We start from the raw sequence: 19309 nt of genomic DNA, 5'->3' as shown, positions 1-19309 counted from the left end.
TGCACAAGGACTTACGACCCACTTGCTTGGAAGGTGGACTCCCTATCCTTCAGTTGGAAAAGCCTGACAGCATACGCATTCCCACCACTTCCTTTGATGCACAAGGTGCTTCTCAAGATCAAAGAGGAACGTCCAAGGATCATTCTGATAGCCCCAAATTGGCCAAGGCAACATTGGTATCCACTGCTGAGGAGCATGTCCCGGGAACAAATATGGGCACTGCCCCTGATCCCATTACTGCTGACACAGAACAACTACAACATTCTGCATCCAAACCTAAAAACTCTGCAGCTGACTGCCTGGAACATTACATAACAGCAATTAACCCAAATTTATCCCAAAGGGTTAAAGACATTATCCTGGAGGCTCGTAGACCTTCAACAAGAAAGAATTATGCAGCAAAATGGAAAAGATATCTCATCTGGAGTACTGCAAAGGGGCAAGATGTGACACTGGTGAACATAACCAACATCCTGGAGTACTTGGCAGAGCTCTTCCATAAAGGCCTGTCCTATTCCTCCATCAAAATACATGCATCAGCTATTTCAGCAGAATACAGCTTGAATCCTCCTGTTTTCTCACATCCTCTGCTCAGACAGTTTCTGAGGGGAATTAAAATGTAAAACCTCCCAGGAAACCTCCCTTGCCAGCATGGGACTTGAACTTTGTGCTGGAAAAACTGACTCTACCTCCTTCGAACCAGCAGCTACAGCAGAATTGCAATACTTATCCTGGAAGACTGCTTTCCTGCTGGCAATAACTTCAGCAAGAAGGGTCTCTGAACTACAGGCATTAATGGCAGTACAACCCTTCCTGATCTTCCATCAAGATAGTGTCCATGAGAACAAATCCTACATTTATGCCTAAGGTGGTATCCAGAGTCTCTTTAAATCAGGCTATCCACCTTCCTACATTCTTCCCCAATCCACAGAACAGGGGAGAAAAACTCTTGCATACCTTGGATGTACACAGACAATTATGCTACTACCTGGACAGGACAAAAAACAATAGAAAAACTGACCAGCTTCTGGTAGCATATGCAACAGGAAAAGAAGGAAATCCAATTTCTAAACAGACAATCTCCAAATGGATAGGAAATTGCATTAGATTTTGTTACTCCTACCATGGAAAGAAAATTCCAGAGAATATCAGGCCTCACTCCACAAGGGCTACAGCCACTACCACAGCTTTCTTATGAGGAGTGGCTACCAAGGACATTATAGAGGCTGCTACTTGGACCTCCGTGCATACATTTGCCAAGCATTACAACCTACCTCTATACTCTAGATCCCGTGCTGGTTTTGCCACTGCTGTTTTGCAAGGGATCCTAACTACACCATAATCTATTCTCATTTCCTCCTCCCCTAGTTTAGCTATGGTATTCTACCCATTTGTTAAGACTGCAGATGCATCCTTGAAGGACATAGTACAGTTTTGTACCTACCATAAATGTAGATGTCCGAGAGGAATGCATCTGCAGTCAGGATTACCCACCCTCCTTCCCCTCTGAGGTACTCCTAGGGTACTTACCAATCTTCAGCTAGCTTGGGGGGGATCTATTATGGTGTATTTGTTTGTATATATGTACATACATGTTTATTTTGTGTGTTTGCTCTCTATTTGGAAACTTTGGCATTTATCCAAATTTAGCCATCCAAGAGGGCACCTGGCATCTGGGGCAAGAAACACTGAGGAAAATGGCGTCGGCTGATGCCTTTATACCCGAAGAACTGCCGCAATGACGTCGGGTGGAGTGCGACACCAGCCGAAGCCAGACCCAGACTTTGGAATCCGGCCGACCGAAGGGCTGCCTGACGACAGGACAACCCATTTGTTAAGACTGCAGATGCATTCCTCTCGGACATCTACATTTATGGTAGGTACAAAACTGTACTTTTTTCTTCTGACCAGGAATATTCTTTCCCTCCTTATGAGGACTCTGATGCTGAGAAATCCATTCCTTCAGCTTCTCCCCCTGAGGATTTCTCTTTTGGGGAAACTTTGCATGAAATGAGGGAACATTTCCACTGGGAAGGACAGGAGTATTCAGAATCTAAGAAAAGACCAAGGGATTTTCTTCTTCTCCCCCAACATAGACCCCTGGATATTCCTCCTGTTTTGGATATTGTGGATGGTGCTTTTTCGGAGGCTAACTTAACCCCTGACTCTTTTCCTCCTGCTCCTGTTAAGCCTGATAGATATTACAGGGTTCCTGATTCCCACCAGTTTTTATACAAGAACCCTTTTGCTGACCCTGAAACCATTTCTCAGGGTCCTAAGGGAGTTAAGGCCGCTTATGCCAAAAATCCCATTCCCACTGAAAAGGATTCTAGATCTTTAGAAAGATGGGGCAAAAAAGTGTACACTTCTGCTATTTTATCCATTAGGGCTTTAAACTGTCAGTTTCATATGCTGAAATACCAGCAATTTCTCTTGTCTGTTTTAAAACAAAAGCTTACTTCCATTTCTGCCTGTGCAGATAAGGAATTACATGACTTATTGCATGCCACTGAACAAGTTGGGAAGCATGGTTTACACTGTGGATTTGATGCCCTGGAGGCTTCTTGTAGGGCTGCTGCCTCCGGCACAGTCATTAGAAGGCATGCATGGCTAAAGGAACAGAATTTGCCAGAACAAGTAAAAGCTAAATTATTGGATGCTCCTGTTCAGCATAATGTTTTGTTTGGATCAAAAGCTGAAGAGGTGATTAAAAAGATGGAGGATAAGGTGAAATCCATGCAAACAGTTAAAGATTTCTTACAAGTACAGCCACCAAGATTTAGCAGAAATTGGCCTTCTAAAATTTGGTCCTTTCCCACTTCAGACAGGCCTCAGAGGGGAAGATATAGATGCTCCAGAGGAAGGCCTCAAACACAAGCTTCTTATAGACCAAGACAGTGGACTGCTTCCACCCCTAGGGGAGGAGAGGACAGGTCACAAACTCATAGGAAACAAACTCAATGACTCCCACTGTTGGGCTGCAGGAACTTCTTGCCTGGAAGCCCCTCTCGGAGGAAAACTCTCTTTTATCAAAATTGGGCTCCTATAACCCAGGACAAGTGATTTCTGGATGTGGTTTCAAGAGGTTACAAATTCCATTTTCATACCCTGCCTAGACCAAGTGGATGACCAGACCTTCCAAAACATCAATAGACAGAGGCCTTAAACCAGGTGGAAGCTCTTTTGGCTATGAAAGCCATAGAACTGGTTCCACTTTCAGAGATGGGACAAGGTCAGTCTTGAACACCTTTCTAGAGATTCCAAAATTCAAGATGCTTACTCTACAGCAGCTACTTCCAATGCTGTTCAAAGATGCATGGATGGTAACTTTGGATTTAAAGGAGGCATATTTACACATTCCCATCAGGCAGGAGCGCAGAAAACACCTCGGGTTCAAGGCCGGATCAAGGCACTTTCAATTCTCTGCACTGCCCTTTGGATTGTCTACTGCACCCAGGGTCTTCACTAAATGCCTGGCTCCAGTAGTAGCTTAATGTAGACTCAAGGGAATTCAAATTTTCCCTTATCTGGACGATTGTCTAATTCAGGCAGACAGCAAGGATGTCTTACTCCAGCATCTAGAATTTGTACAGAACCTCCTCAAGTTCCTGGGATTCTCTGTAAACATAAAGTCAAATTTGACACCCTCACAACAGATGACTTTTCTGGGTGCTCTTCTAAACACCACAGCCCAGATGGCATTTCTGACATCAGAAAAACAATTACAGCTGGCTTCAACTTTCAAAACCTTGGCAACTTTAACTCCGCTATCTGCAAGGAGATTCCTTCAGGCTTTGGGTTACATAGCCTCCTTCATCCTTCTTGTACCATATGCAAGACTACACATGAGGAAAATACAGTGGTAGCTAAAAAGTGTATGGTCTCAGCATTGCCACAGTTTAGACATACTGATCTCCGTCCTGCCTTGTCTTCAAAAGGAATTCCTTTGGTGGTCCAGGGCATGTACTCTAAACAAAGGGAAACCCTTCTGTCTGCCTCCTGCCACTCAGATTCTAACCACAGATGCCTCGTATTATGCTTGGGGAGCCCATTTTCAGGGCAACTGTCTGCAGGGCCTTTGGACAAAGGATCAGAAGCACCTGCATATCAATTTAAAGGAAATGTTAGCCGTTCAGAAAGCTCTAATGGCCTTCAGGAATCTTCTACAACCAGGGCAACTACTAAGGATGAACACCACCACAGTTATGTGGTACATAAACAAGCAAGAGGGATCTCATTCTTACCCCCCTTTGCAGACTAACCATGGATCTATGGAACACAGCTCTATCTTGCAATCTAGACCTTCAAGCTCAGTTTCTACCAGGGAAGCAAAACTTCCTGGCAGACAGTCTGAGCAGAAACCTTTCGGATCCACACGAGTGGATGCTGGACACCGAAATATTCAGGATGATAACAGCAGTCTGGGGATGTCCTCACATAGACCTCTTTGCATCCCATCTCAATCATCAACTACAGAATTTTTGCACCAGGACTTTCCACAAAGAAGCTTGGAAAGTGGATGCCCTGTCATTCAGTTGGAGGAACCTCTTGAGATATGCATTTCCGCCTCTTCCTCTTCTTCCACGGGTATTATTAAAGATAAAACAGGACAAGCCCAAGATGATAATCTTGCTGGCCCCAAATTGGCCTCGACAGTTTTGGTACCCAACTCTAAAAAACCTATGTCTGGAGCCCCCTTGGGTTTTACCTCAGTCTCCGATGTCCCAACATCAGGGCCAGGTTCTACACTCTCATGTCAGAACTCTCAGCCTGGCGGCCTGGTTAATACGGGGCCTTTGATTTCTTCTTTCCTACCCAAGCAGGTTATGGATGTCATTTTAGAAGCCAGACGTCCTATCACTAGAAAATCTTATGCAGGAAAATGGAAAAGATTTTGTTCCTGGATGCAGGCTCAGGATTCTGATCCTCTTCTTCTGAACATTCCTTTAATTTTACTTTACTTGACAGATCTCTTACATAAGGGTCTCTCTTTCTCTTCCATTAAGATACATGCCTCTGCTATTTCTGCTCATTATAATGCAGACCCTCCAATCTTTTCCCACCAGCTCATGAGACAGTTTCTCAGAGGAGCTAAGAACTTAAGACCTCCTAGATCTCCTCCCATTCCTGCTTGGGATCTCAACTATGTTTTGGAAAAACTAATCTTGCTTCCTTTTGAGCCTGCTGCCTCTTCTGACATCAAGTTTTTATCTTGGAAGACAGCCATCCTGTTAGCCCTAACCTTTGCCAGGAGAGTTTGAGTTACAAGCTCTTATGGCTGTGGAACCTTATAATATTTTTCATCAAGACAGGGTGTCTTTGAGGACTAATCCTACCTTCATGCCTAAGGTGGTTTCCAAAGTGGCTTTAAATCAAACTATCCACTTGCCAACTTTTTTCCCCACTCCTCAAAATAAAGGGGAAAAGGATCTTACATTCCTTGGATGTACACAGACAACTACGTTTTTACCTGGACAGAACCAAGGACATCAGAAAATCAGAACAATTGTTTGTTTCTTATGCTTCAAGTTCCCAAGGTAAAGCCATTTCAAAACAGACCATTTCCAAATGGATTGCTCATGGAATCAGATTTTGTTATTCACACCATGGAAAGCAAATCCCAGGGAGTATACGGACTCATTCCACCAGAGCTACTGCCACTTCTGTGGCCTTCCTCAGGGGAGTTCCTACCAAAGACATTTTGGAAGCTGCAACTTGGAGTTCAGTGCATACTTTTTCTAAGCACTACAATCTACCTCTCTATTCTAAGTCTAGGGCAGGCTTTGCCTCTGCAGTCTTGCAGGGCCTTTTAGCCGCCCCTTCCACTTTATGACCACCACCCTTTCTTTCAGCTTTGGGATTCTACCCTACAGTCATGACTGCAACAGTGAAACATGATGAACATAGTACAGTTGTGTACACCTACCATAAATGTAGATGTTAGTGTCTTCACTGTTGCAGTCTGGGTTTCCCTCCCTCCTGTCCTCTTATTTTTACTTTTCTGTGGTTCCTTTTTTCACCATTCTTCTGAGGTGTATTTGCAAAGGATATGGGACCTTTCTCATTTTGGGACTCCTGACATCTGGGGCAAGAAAAACTGGAGAAGATGGTGTCGGCTGTCAGCTTTGTACTCCTGGTGCTCTGACATCAGGGAGCATGGTTGAACAGCCGACGCCGGACCCAGACTTTGGGATTCTGGCCGACCGAGGACTGCTTGCCGGCAGGGGAGAACCCTATAGTCATGACTGCAACAGTGAAGACACTCGAACATCTACATTTATGGTAGGTGTACACAACTGTACTTTCTCTGCATTGCCCTTTGGCTTATCTACTACGCCCAGGGTCTTCACAAAGTGTCTGGCACCAGTGATTGCATTTTGCAGACAAAGAAACATTCAAATTTATCCTTATCTGGACAATTGTCTAATTCAGGCAGAGGACAAGGACACTCTTCAACATCTGGCGTTTGTAAAAAGGCTTCTAACATGCCTAGGGTACACCATAAACAAAAAGAAGTCACAAATGGTACACTCTCAAATAATTACATTCCTGGGTGCAAGCTTGAATACAACTACCCAGGTGGCTTACCTCATGCCAGACAAACAAGTTCAATTGATAACATACATCAAACAAGTGGCCACAAAAACCAAGCTATCTGCAAGACAAATTCTGCAGGCTTTGGGGTTCATGGCATCTTCCATTCTACTAATTCCATATGCAAGACTGCTTATGAGGAAACTTCAGTGGTACCTAAAAAGCTTATGGAGTCAACATTGTAACAGCCTGGAAACAGTGATTCTGCTCATTCCTTGCCTGCAACAAGAGTTCCTTTGGTGGTCTGAAGCCTGTCACCAAAACAAGGGACTGTCATTCACTCTACCCCCTGCCACCCAAACCCTGACTACAGATGCATCAGACTATGCTTAGGGGGCCCATCTGGTAGAGAGATGCATTCAGGGTGAATGGAGCCCAACTCAGATGCACCTACATATCAACCAGAAAGAAATGATAGCTGTACAGAATGCTCGGACAGCATTTAAGGACTTCCTTCATCCAGGATGACTACTGATAAAGACGGACAACACCACAGTTATGGTACATAAACAAGTAGGGGGGTACCCACTCCTACCCCTTTGCAGACTAGCCATGGCCTTGTGGAACACAACCTTGACTTACCAAATACATCTACAAGCTCAATGCCTGCCAGGAAAGCAAAATACTCTGGCAGACGACCCAAGCAGAAATCTGATGGACCCACATGAATGGAAACTGGATCCGCAAATCTTCAGCATGTTGACACTGATATGGGGGAGCCCAGACATAGATCTTCTTGCCTCACCCCAAAACTATCAGACAAATTCTGCACAAGACTTCATCACAAAAAAGCTTGGAAAGTGGATTGCTCTATCCTTTAGCTGGAAAAACCTATTGGTCTATGCCTTCCCTCTCTGCCTCTGCTCTCCAAGGATTTCTAAAAGTCAGACAGGAAAAACCAAAAATGATTCTAATTGCTCCAGACTGGCCTCGCCAGCATTGGTACCCACTTCTAAGGAATATGTCACTCCTTCCTCCCTTCCTCCGTGGTACTTGCCTCATATGCCTCCTCTATTATCTCAGCAGAACTATCAAATTCTGCACACTCAGCTCCAAACACTGAATCTTGCAGCATGGCTAATCAGCTAATTTCACCAGTCACATCCCTCAGTAAACCTGTGATGGATGTCATTTTGGAGGCTAGAAGGCCTAGTACTAGAAAATCTTATGCTGATAAATGGAAGAGATTCTGTGCCTGGAACCAAGCACAAGGAATAAACGCAGCAATGCCCAATATTCCTCAGATTCTGCAGCACTTAACTGAGATGCTTCACAAGGGCCTATCTTTTTCTTCTATAAAAATCCATGCCTCTGCCATCTTGGCACATTACAACACAAAGCCTCCTCTTTTTTTCTCATCCCCTGCTAAGGCAGTACCTCAGAGGGGCCAAAAATTTGAGACCTCCCAGTAGAGCTCCAACTCCTGAATGGGACCTCAATTTTGTGCTGGAAAAACTCACCCTACCTCCTTTTGAACCAGCTGCCACTACAGGCATAACATTTATTTCTTGGAAGACCGCCTTTCTTTTAGCAGTCACTTCAGCTAAAAGGATTTCAGAACTACAGGCTCTCATGGCAGTGGAGCCTTTCATTATCTTTTATCCGGACAGGGTGGCCCTCAGGACCAATCCTTTTATGCCTAAGATGATATCCAGTGTGGCTCTTAACCAGACCATTCATCTGCCAACTTTTTTCCCAAATCCGCAGAACAAGGGGGAGCGGACTCTGCATTCATTGGATGTACACATTCAACTAAGATTCTACTTAAACAGGACAATCTCCACGAAAGTCTGAGCAACTACTGGTGGCATTTGCTGCAGGGGCAGAGGGGAAGGCCATCTCAAAGCAGACTATTTCAAAATGGATAAGCCATTGCATTTGTTTCTGCTACATACACCATGGTAAACCTGTCCCCAAGGGGATCAGATCCCATTCCACTAGGGCTGCATCTACTTCTGCATCTTTTCTCAGAGGGGTTCCTACCAGCGACATCCTAGAAGCTGCTACTTGGAGTTCAGTTCATACATTCACAAAATATTACCATTTACATCTCTTTTCTAAATCCAGGGCAGGCTTTGCCACTGCTGTCATGCAGGGCCTTATAGCCACTCCTACTGCTGTATAAATCCATCCTCCCAACCATAGCTTTGGGAATCTACCCAAATGTAATGACTGCAACAGTGAAACACGAAGAACATAGTACAGTTGTATACACTTACCATAAATGTAGATGTTCGAGTGTATTCACTGTTGCAGTCCTGGTACAGTTGTGTACACTTACCATAAATGTAGATGTTCGAGTGTATTCACTGTTGCAGTCCTGGTTACCCACCCTCCTGCCCCCTGTTTTTCCTCTTACTATACCTCTTTTTTTCTTTTACTATGCTTAAAAAGCCTTTTTGGTGTATTTGCTTTTGTTTGGAGTTTTTTTTGTGTGTTAAATTTATATACATACATATATTGCTCCCCATTTGGGGGGCACCTGACCTCTGGGGCAAGAAAAACTGATGTAATGGTGTCAGTTGCATGTTTTATAAACCTGACGTCATGTACGAAGGGACAGCAACCGACGCAGGACCCAAGACTTTGTTAATCAGGCTGACTAAGGGCAACCTGCCAGCAGATTACCCAAATGTAATGAATGCAACAGTGAATACACTCTAACATCTACATTTATGGTAAGTGTACACAACTGTACTTTCCTTAAGGTGACATGCTTCAAGATGTTTACCCTGCCAGGACTATTACACTTGTTCTCCCAGGAGTATTCATGGTAATCCCAGACTTGAAGGATACTTACCTCCACACCCCCATAAGCAAAAGCCTTAAAAAAATTCCGAATATTGACACTGCACGCAGAGTATTCAAAATATGTGTCTCCAGTAATATTTTGCAGAACAAAAGGAAAAGGCCTTTCAGATGCATCCCTACCTACACTGTTGCCTTGTAGGAGCACGCTTCTATCAGGATGACTTGAATGGCATGAATTTAACTCTGTGCATCTGGCCTGGGCATACCAGTCAATAGGGAAAAATGTTTCCAGATTCCCTCTCAGAAAATTACCTTTCTCAGAGCATGTTGGAAAACTACTCTTTGTAAGACCTTTCTCCCACAAGATTAATTTTAGCAGAATATCTCAATAGTTCTATCTTATGGAGATCACAGCTAGAGAATATTTAAGACTTCAGGGATACATTACTGCATGCATTCTTATAGTGCCATTGGCTTGCCTACATATGAGGAAGCGTCAGTGATACTTGAAGTACAGGTGGAATTGGTACATTCATCAGTTAGAAACCAGTATTTCCTTGCTGTCGTACATAAAAAAGGAAATATCACTGTAGGTACGCATTTCTTTTACATGTGATGTTCTTTCAGGCCCTGGACCCAGTAATAACCCTTAAACTAGGCTTTGTATGTAGCATAGGGGCTAATATGAGGACCTTCAGAGCCAAGGGGCATGGAAAAACAGGGAGAGAGAGAGAAGCACATAAATGGGGTAATTGTGGCACTGTTCCTGGTATTGAAAGCCTTTCTTCAAGTGCAGATAACACTGCCATGATATAGTACGTAAACATAAGGAAGGACTTGCACTCATATCTACTAAGCAAGCTAGCCATGTGACCTTGGGATATTGCAGCACAGCAAGGGGTGGGTAGTCCTGAAGGTCTTGCACACCTTTTTCAGGGCAGAATATCATAGCAGATAGAGCAGAACCTGTGCCGACTGAGTAAGTGCTACAAAAGAAAAACTTCCTGGACTTGATCAACAGTTGAATGTGATGGAAATAGACCGGTTTGCCTCTTAACTGAACAGGCTTTTTTCAAGGTTTTGCAGCACCAGAAGCCCTGAAGGGCAAATGCCTTCTCCCTGCATTGAGCATATTAATTTTCTGTATGCTTTCCCTTCCACACCCTAAATTCCATAGAGTATTGACAAAAATAGAGGACAAAGCCACAAGTGATCCTCATAGCTTCCTTCTTGGCAAGGCTACACTGTTTCCCTGTCCTGTACAACTTGGCAAACACAAGAGGCTGCTTCATTGAGTAGACTATTGGCACAGAACAAAGCTCCCTGCTACACCCTTTCTGGCGAGATTGGCAGTCTTGATCTCTCACTAATTCCAGAAAGGCAGATAACTCATATTGTGCTAGACATAATGGAGGATGCTAGGAAACCCAGCACAATAAAGTCATACCTAGTAAAGTGGAAAAACATCTTATGCCAGTCCAGAGCTTTGACTTGAAAAAGGCTAAGGTGGCATTGGTCCTGGAATACCCATCAGACCTCTACAAATCCGGCCTAGCTTACAAATTTGTCAAAATTCATGTCTCCTATTTCAGCTTGTATAAATTTGGAGCCTCTGTTATATTCCAGGCCCTCAGTTAACCAATTCCTAATGCAAAACATCCAGATTCAACCATCCTAGAGACAAATGGCTCCACCTTGCAACCTCCGCTGTGTATAAGAAAGGTTAACCTTGCTCCCTCTGGGCAAGCAGTTTCTTATCCTTTTCATTTCCTCTCTTGGAAGATGCTTTTGGTGGAAGTAGTCTTTGCTTGATGCATTTCAGAATTGCAAGCTGTATTATGCCAAGAACTTTCTGATATTTCAAGATAGTAGCCTTACAAACTAACCCTTCATTTATGACATCAGTGGTAATAAAATTGATTTTAAACCAGACCATTTACCACCTGGTGTTTTCTGCCTAATTTAGCTCTGGTGAAAAGGCCCTTTCATTCCCTGAGTGTGTTTGTAAACAAAGTAGTTTCCATCTACACAGATATTTGAAAAAAGCTAATTGGCTATTGTTACTTTTGGAAAAGGGAGAACAAGGAAGACTGTTGGCAAACAACTGACTTTCATTTCGGTAGGGCACTGCATTACTTATCAGCACAGTGGAAAATGAGTGCCAGGCCATATTTGAGTGCATTCACCGACAGCTACAACTGCCACCACACCCTTCTTTAGAAGAGCCTCCACTCAGGCCATTCTGTAAGCAGCTACATGGCATGTACTGAGTATCTTTTGAAAGCATTACATCTTAGGGGGTGCATTTCAGTTTTGTCCACCTCCTCAGTTCAGTTCTGTCCACATTCTCAGTGCTTTGAGAATCTTCACAAAAGTGAGGACTGCTCCAGTGCAAACTACCATGAGCATACTTTATTTGCATTAGGAACTTACCGTAAATGTCGATGTACAACTACCCTCGTTGCAGTCCAAGCTCCATCCCTTCATCCCCCTTTCCCTGTCTATATCCCGGTGTTCTGGGATGTTGTGGCATCATCTTGTACTCCCCTTCTCATCCTTCATTTTGTTAGCCAACATCTTTGACGATTGGGATTGAAACACCTAGGGTTAGACCCAGGCCAGTAGTGGAGGGTTTCACCCTTGTCTACCATGCTGTAGAACAGAGGGCTTCTCCACAAGATCTGAACCTGGTGGCAGGCAATGCACCTTTTGTACTACACACTGGCAAGAGGATATCAACCAGAACCCTGGGGGAGAAAAAGTACTGGATTGGATGGCTGTTTGCAGGCCTTCTGCAAGCAGGATATCCCAAAAGTGAGGACAGTAACAGCGAAAATACTTGAGCTTTTACATTTGATTAAATTCCTAACACAACTGCCCTTTCCAGAGACCTTTGATCCAAAAGTTGTTTTAGAAGAAGCTTCCTCAGGAAATTTGTGGCATGTGTTAGTCCTGAAGTTGCTGTTTTTCTGTCTCCACCTGCTAACTCCAACCTGCACACAGCTGCTTCCACTTACCAGTTTACATAGCATTATGTATGTTAAACTATCAGTGTTTTTTTTTTGATCATTTGAGCACACCTGCAGTGGTCTTGGCTGTGTATGCGTTATATCATGCTAAGGAGTTAACTACTGGCCAACTTCCAAAGCTTAAGGGCACCTTCCTTGTGCCCAAACTGTTAGCTTATGCAGAGCTGAAGAAAGAGTGGATGATGTTCGTGTTTCACTGTTAGTCATTACGTTTGGGTTATCTGCCTGAATATCAAAGTCTTAAGATTCCTGCGTCGGATGCCGTCAGGTCGTCAGCGGTATAAAACATGCATCCGACGCCTTTACATCAGTCTTTCTTGCCGTGCGGTGCCCGAAGCAGAAGCAGTTTGCAAGTGCCGGTTGGCTGACTCCTGAAATTTTTGTTTTCGAGTTTCAGAAACAGTCTTCAAAATAGCTAAGTACCCTGTTGGGGATCCTTTTTCTTGCTCTTAAACCGATGTCGGTAAAAGTTAACAATGGTCTTACCTGTGGAAAGCAAATACCTCATAAAGATTTTCATTCGTACTGCATTCCTTGCTTAGACCCTGACCATGACATCCCTTGCTGTCAGTTTTGTGCTTTATTCAACCCCCAAACTATTCATCTATTTTTGCAGCAAATTATTTTGGTACTCTGTTTAACTATCCAGAAATGTCTTCGGTAATCCATCCGACTACCAATATTCCGAAAAAGCGTAAAGATAAAGACAGAGAACCACATAGGTCCAAAACTACCGACGATGCTTCCATTAAGCTAGTCGCCAGTTCGCCGGTAGTCAGGCACTTTCATAGCCCCTGATACCCGCTACTTCAGATTCACAGGCCTCTGCTGAGACCCATTCGGAGTCCGGTATGTCGTGAGATGCTTCGATTATGGAGCCTGTAGATGTCTCTACCTTGGATGGGTCTGGAGCCATTGTGCAGGCACCGGCATCTGAAGGGTGTATTCAGGCCTGCAGACTTGCATTTCAAACAAACGCCATCTTCTTCAAGGCCTAAAACTCGACCCATGCCTAGAAAACCGATGTCCAAACTGCATGGTCAGGTCCATATGCCTAAAAAACAAATAAGAATGGCTAAAGACCTTATTACTTTAATTAGGGGAAGCCAGCCTTCCCCCTCTAGGAGACCTCAAACTGATTTGCCTTCTGATTCTTCTGATCAGGATTCTGAAATTTCTGTTTCTTCTGATTATCAGGATTTGCCCTTTTCTACCTATGAGGATTCTGATGTAGAGGATTCCATTCCCTGTGCTTCCCTTCCAGAAGATTTTTCTTTTGGTGAAACCTTGCACTCTCTTAGGGAGCATTTCCGCTGGGAAAGCCAGGATTTCTCTGACTTCAAAAAGAGGCTTAGGGAATTCTTTCTCCTCCCTCAACACAGGCCTTTAGCTGTCCCGGACATTGTAGATGATGCCTTCTTGGAATCTAGCCTGGCCCCAGACTCTCTACCTCCAGCTCCCAGAAAACCTGACTGGTATTACAGAGTACCTGACTCTCACAAGTTCCTCTTCAAGAATCCTACTGTGGATCCAGAGACCATTTCCCCAAGAACCAAAAGGCATTAAATACCCTACCCCCTCTGATAGAGATTCCAGGGCCCTGGACAGATGGGGTAAGAAGGTATACACTTCTGCTACTTTGGCCATTACGGCCTTAAACTGCCAGTTTCATATGTTAAAGTATCAGCATATTATGGGACTACTTAAACAGAAAGTGATGTTGATTCCTGACTGTGCTGAGCATAAAGAATTACAAGATTGAATGCATTCTGTGGAACAAGTTGGTAAACATACTTTGCAATGTGGTTTTGACTCTTTAGAAGCATCTTGCAGGGCTGCTGTCACTGGGTCTGTACTTAGAAGGCATGCTTGGCTTAAGGAGCAAAACTTGCCAGATCATGTTAAAGCTAAATTACTGGATGCTCCCTTAAATCAAGACTGCCTGTTTGGTAACAAAGCAGAAGTAGTACTTAAAAAGATGGGGGGAAAAAGCTAAATCTATGCAAACTGTTAAAGATTTCCTGCAAGTACAGCCTCCCAGTTTTAGTAGGCATTGGTCTTCTAAGAAATGGTCCTTTCCAGTCTCTTCCAGGCCTTCTCAGTCCAAACCCAGGAACAGCAGACCACCTTGGCTACAGTCTCAATGTACACACAGGCATAAGCAGTGGGGGGCTCCCACTTCCAAAGCTGGAAGTAGTAAGACTCCCCCTATGGAAAAATGTTACAATGACTTAGCCCTAACCCTTCCAAGGCCTGCTGAACTGCCTGCTCCCTTAGGGGGAAAGCCCACCCTGCATGTAGAAAACTGGGAACTCATTACCCAGGACAAATGGGTTTTAAATATAGTTTTCCAAGGATACAGATTCCACTTCCACACCTTACCAACCCTAAACAGTTGGCCAGACCTACCCCCAAAATCAGAGGCCAGAGGCTCAATAGCAGGTTCTCTCTCTTCTAAGTATCAGGGCAATTCAGCCTGTCCCAGCAGAAGAAAGGGGACAAGGTTTTTACTCAAGACTTTTCCTTGTACCAAGAAAAGACAGCTCCTGGCGTCCTATCCTGGACCTCTCTATTCTAAACACCTTTTTGGTAATACCAAAATTAAAATTGCTAACACTTCCAACAGCTGCTTCCTATGCTAGGCAAAGATGCTTGGTTGGCAACCTTAGACTTATTGGAAGCTTACCTGCACATTCCAATAAGCGAATCTTGCAGAAAATACCCGTGCTTCAGAGCAGGCTCCATGCACTATCAGTTCTCTGCACTTCCCTTTGGCTTATCTACTGCACCCAGGGTATTCACAAAGTGACTAGCTCCAGCCTTTGCATTTTGCAGGCAGAAAAATATTCAAATATACCCATACCTGGACGATTGTCTGATTCAGGCAGAAAGCCAGGACATGCTATTAAAACATCTGGCATTTGTAAAGAAACTGCTAACCTTGCTGGGGTACACCATAAACTAAAAGAAATCTCATCTAGTACCCTGCCAACAAATTGTATTCCTGGGAACAAGTTTGAACACAGCTTCCCAGATGGCTTACCTCACGCCAGAGAAACAAGTCTGACAGCTTACTTCAAACTACTGGCCACAAAGACCCAGCTATCTGCAAGGAAAATCCTGCAAGCCCTAGGGTACATGGCCTCTTGCATTCTACTAATTCCATATGGAAAACTGTATATGAGGACACTACAGTGGTATCTAAAAAGTCTATGGTGTCAACATTCTCAGGACCTGAAGTCAGTGATTCCTATCATTCCTTGTATAAGGACAGAGTTCCTTTGGTGGGCAGAGGCCTGCCACCTCAACAAGGGGCTCCCTTTCAGTCTACCCCCCTACCGCCCAAACCCTGACTACAGACGTATCAGATTATGCAGGGGGGCTCACTTGGCAGGGCCGTGCATTCAGGGCAAATGGAACCAGAGTCAGATGCACCTGCATATCAACCGAAAAGAAATGTTAGCTGTACAGAATTCCCTGACAGCCTTCAAAGACCACATCCTTCCAGGACAATTATTGGTAAAGACAGACAATACCACAGTTATGTGGTACATAAACAAGCAGGGGGAACCCATTCGTACCCTCTCTGCAGACTAGCCATGGCTCTGGAACACAGCCTTGAGCTACCAAGTGCACCTAAAAGCTCATTTCCTGCCAGGCAAGTTAAACTCACTGGCAGACTACCTAAGCAGAAATCTCATGAACCCACATGAATGGAAACTGGAACCAAAAATATTCAACCTATTGAGGAACAAATGGGGGACTCCAGAGATAGACCTGTTTGCCTCCCCTCAGAACTACCAATTGGACAAATTCTGCACAAGGACTCCCCACAGTCAAACTTGGAAAGTGGATGCCCTGTCCTTTACCTGGGAAAGCCTCTGTTTATGCCTTTCCCCCTCTGCCTCTCCTCGAAGGTTCTGCTAAAAATCAAACAGGACAAACCAAGGACAATACTGATTGTGCCAGACAGGCCGTGCCAGCACTGGTACCCCCTCTTGTGCAGTATGATACTGCTGGATCCATGGCACCTAACTCAGACACCTTCCCTGCTGTCCCAGCAGACAGGCCAGATCCTGCACCCTCAGCTTCAAACCCTGAACCTTGCAGCCTGGCTAATTCCTTGAGCTCTCCAATAGCATCCTTTAGTAAGCAGGTGCTAGAAGTCATTCTGGAAGCAAGGAGACCTACTACTTGAAAATTCTAAGCTGAAAAGTGGAAAAGATACTGTTCCTGGAGCCAGACTCGGGGGATGGGCACTACAGTGCCCCGCTTACCTCATTCTTCAGTACTTAACAGATGCTCCACAAGGTCCTATCCTTGTCAATTAAAATTCATGCCTCTGCCATTTCAGCATATTATAATACTGAACCACCCCTCTTCTCACCCCCTGTTAAAGCAATTCCTCAAAGGGGCTAAAAATTTAAGACACCCCCAGGCGAACCCCTACTCCACCCTGGGACCTTAACTTTGTATTGGAAAAGCTCACACTCCCTCCATTTGAACCAGCTGCAACTGCAGAGTTGAAATTCCTTTCATGGAAAACAGCCTTCCTTCTAGCCATCATTTCAGCAAGAAGAGTGTCTGAATTACAGGCCCTCATGGCAGTGGACCCCTTCATTCTTCCATGCAGGCAGGGTTTCCCTCAGGACCAATTCTTCCTTTATGCACAAGGTGGTGTCTAGTGTGGCCCTAAATTGGTCCATTCATTTACCTACCTTTTTCCCCCGAATCCACAAAACAAAGGAGAATGAATTCTGCACTCTCTGGACATGCACAGACAACTTAGATTTTATTTGGACAGGACTAAGCCTCTCAGAAAATCTGAACAGCTGCTAGTTGGTTTTGCTGCAGGGGCAGAGTGGAAAGCCATTTCAAAGCAAACCATTTCTAAATGGATAGCCTATTGCATTAATTTCTGCTATAAGCACCATGGAAACCCTCCACAGGGGATAAGATCACATTCCACCAGGAAAGCGTCTGCCTTTACAGCCTCTCTCAGAGGGGTCCCTACCAGGGACATCCTAGAAGCTGCTACCTGGAGCTCTGTTCATACCTTCACCAAGCACCATCACATGCCTATTTTTTCTAAATCTAGAGCTGGCTTTGCCACTGCAGAATTACCGGGCTTAATAGCTGGTCCTAGTGCTCTTTTACTTCCTCCTCCCTTCCTTAGCTTTGGGAATCTACCCAAATGTAATGACTGCAACAGTGAAACATGAAGAACATAGTACAGTTGTGTACACTTACCATAAATGTAGATGTTCAAGTGTATTCACTGTTGCAGTCCTGGTTGCCCTCCCTCCAGGCCCCCCCCCCCCCCGGACTTCTCTTGGCTCTACCTTTGCTTCTTGTTTTACGCTTTCTGGTGTATTTGCTTTTTGATGGAGATGTAACATATATAATTGTTTCCCATTGTGGGGGCACCTGACATCTGGGGCAAGAAAAACTGATGTAATGGTGTCAGCTGCATGTTTTATACCCCTGATGACCTGACGTCATGGAAGAGATGGCATCCGACGTAGGAATCCAACACTTTGATATTCAGGCCGGCTGAGTGCTACCTCCAGGTAGATAACCCAAATGTAATGACTGCAACAGCGAATACACTCTACATTTATGGTAAGTGTACACAACTGTACTTTTTGGTGCCAAGCACCTCAATGCTTTCCTGCTGCTGAAGTGCATTCCTCTTATGGGGTTTCCATTGTAAGTGGTCAGCTAACGCTTCTCTGTTGCTCATCAGATCTGTTCCCTTTCGGGGGTGGAACCTTCCACCTTTTATTTCGACAGCAAGTTAACTGGGGTGAGAGCTGGGAAAGTGTTTTTAAAGACTGTCTAATGACTTGGTTACTTTTTATTTTGTTACTTTATAGTTTTAAAGAGAAAAGTTTTTAAAGTTGAAACTTGTTTTTCTTGTCTAAAATTTGTTAATATGCCTTTGCAGGATAGGGTAAGTTTTTAACATACTTTTCAGTGAATAAATATAATTTTCTTTTTTTTTATTGCCTGTTTGACAGAGTATATCTGCTAGACTTTCTGGAATTCAGGCATCTTTTTCATGTTCACTGTGGAGCAACCTACTCATTCCTTAGATGTCCTCCTATTCTCATGTTGCAGTATTCTCAAATGTGGGGGATCCTCCTCCTCAGTCGACCCGAACATCCGGATCATATACAAAAGCTTAGCTTGGCTGTTGTAAGTTTAGTGGGACCTCACGCTGGGACTGTAAACAGTGGGCCCATAAATGTGACATCTGCATGCACAGACCCCAGAACTTCTCTGCCGCAGTCGAACATCAGCTTGCTTGTTCAACTCCACGTTTCTGACTGATAAAGAAGTACTTGCAGTGGTGATTTTTAAGGTCTGCGTGGTGTAGTGGGTTAGTGCAGTAAGCTGTAGTTGACAGTGGCCCAGGTTCGAAACATGGGAACCTCTTCTTACTTTTTTGCAAAGTTTGGGTTGCTGTTTGAATCTTTCTTAGCTGATTCTGCCCATGCCATCTAGGAAGGGAAAATGCAAGTGCGGTCAACAAATCCCACACAGAGATAGCCACGGCCTCTGCTTGTTGTTCGTGTTACCCTACTGCAGTCATCACACTTGGGTTATCCTGCCGTCAGGCGGTCCCGCAGTCGGCCCAAATTCCAAAGTCTTGGTCCAGCGTCGGTTGCTGTCGCTTCTTCCCTGACGTCAGTGTGCCATGGGTATATGAGAGGCATCCGGTGCCATTTTCTTCAGTCTTTCTTGCTGCACGGTGCCCAAAGCAGAAGCAGGTCGCAAGTGCCGGTCGGCCAACACTTGAGATTTTCGAATCGAGTTTCAGTCCAAAGTCTTCAAAGCTAAGTACCCATTGGGGAACCTTTTCTTGCCTCAGTCCGATGTCAGAAAAAGTTAACAATTGCATTTCTTGTGGGAAGCAAATACCTCATAAGGAC

Source organism: Protopterus annectens, chromosome 1.part2, assembly GCF_019279795.1.
Source record: "Protopterus annectens isolate FY-2018-M chromosome 1.part2, PAN1.0, whole genome shotgun sequence".
Classification (NCBI taxonomy): domain Eukaryota; kingdom Metazoa; phylum Chordata; order Ceratodontiformes; family Protopteridae; genus Protopterus; species Protopterus annectens.
The sequence above is the reverse complement of the archived record's forward strand: the minus strand, read 5'-3'. Positions refer to the sequence as shown.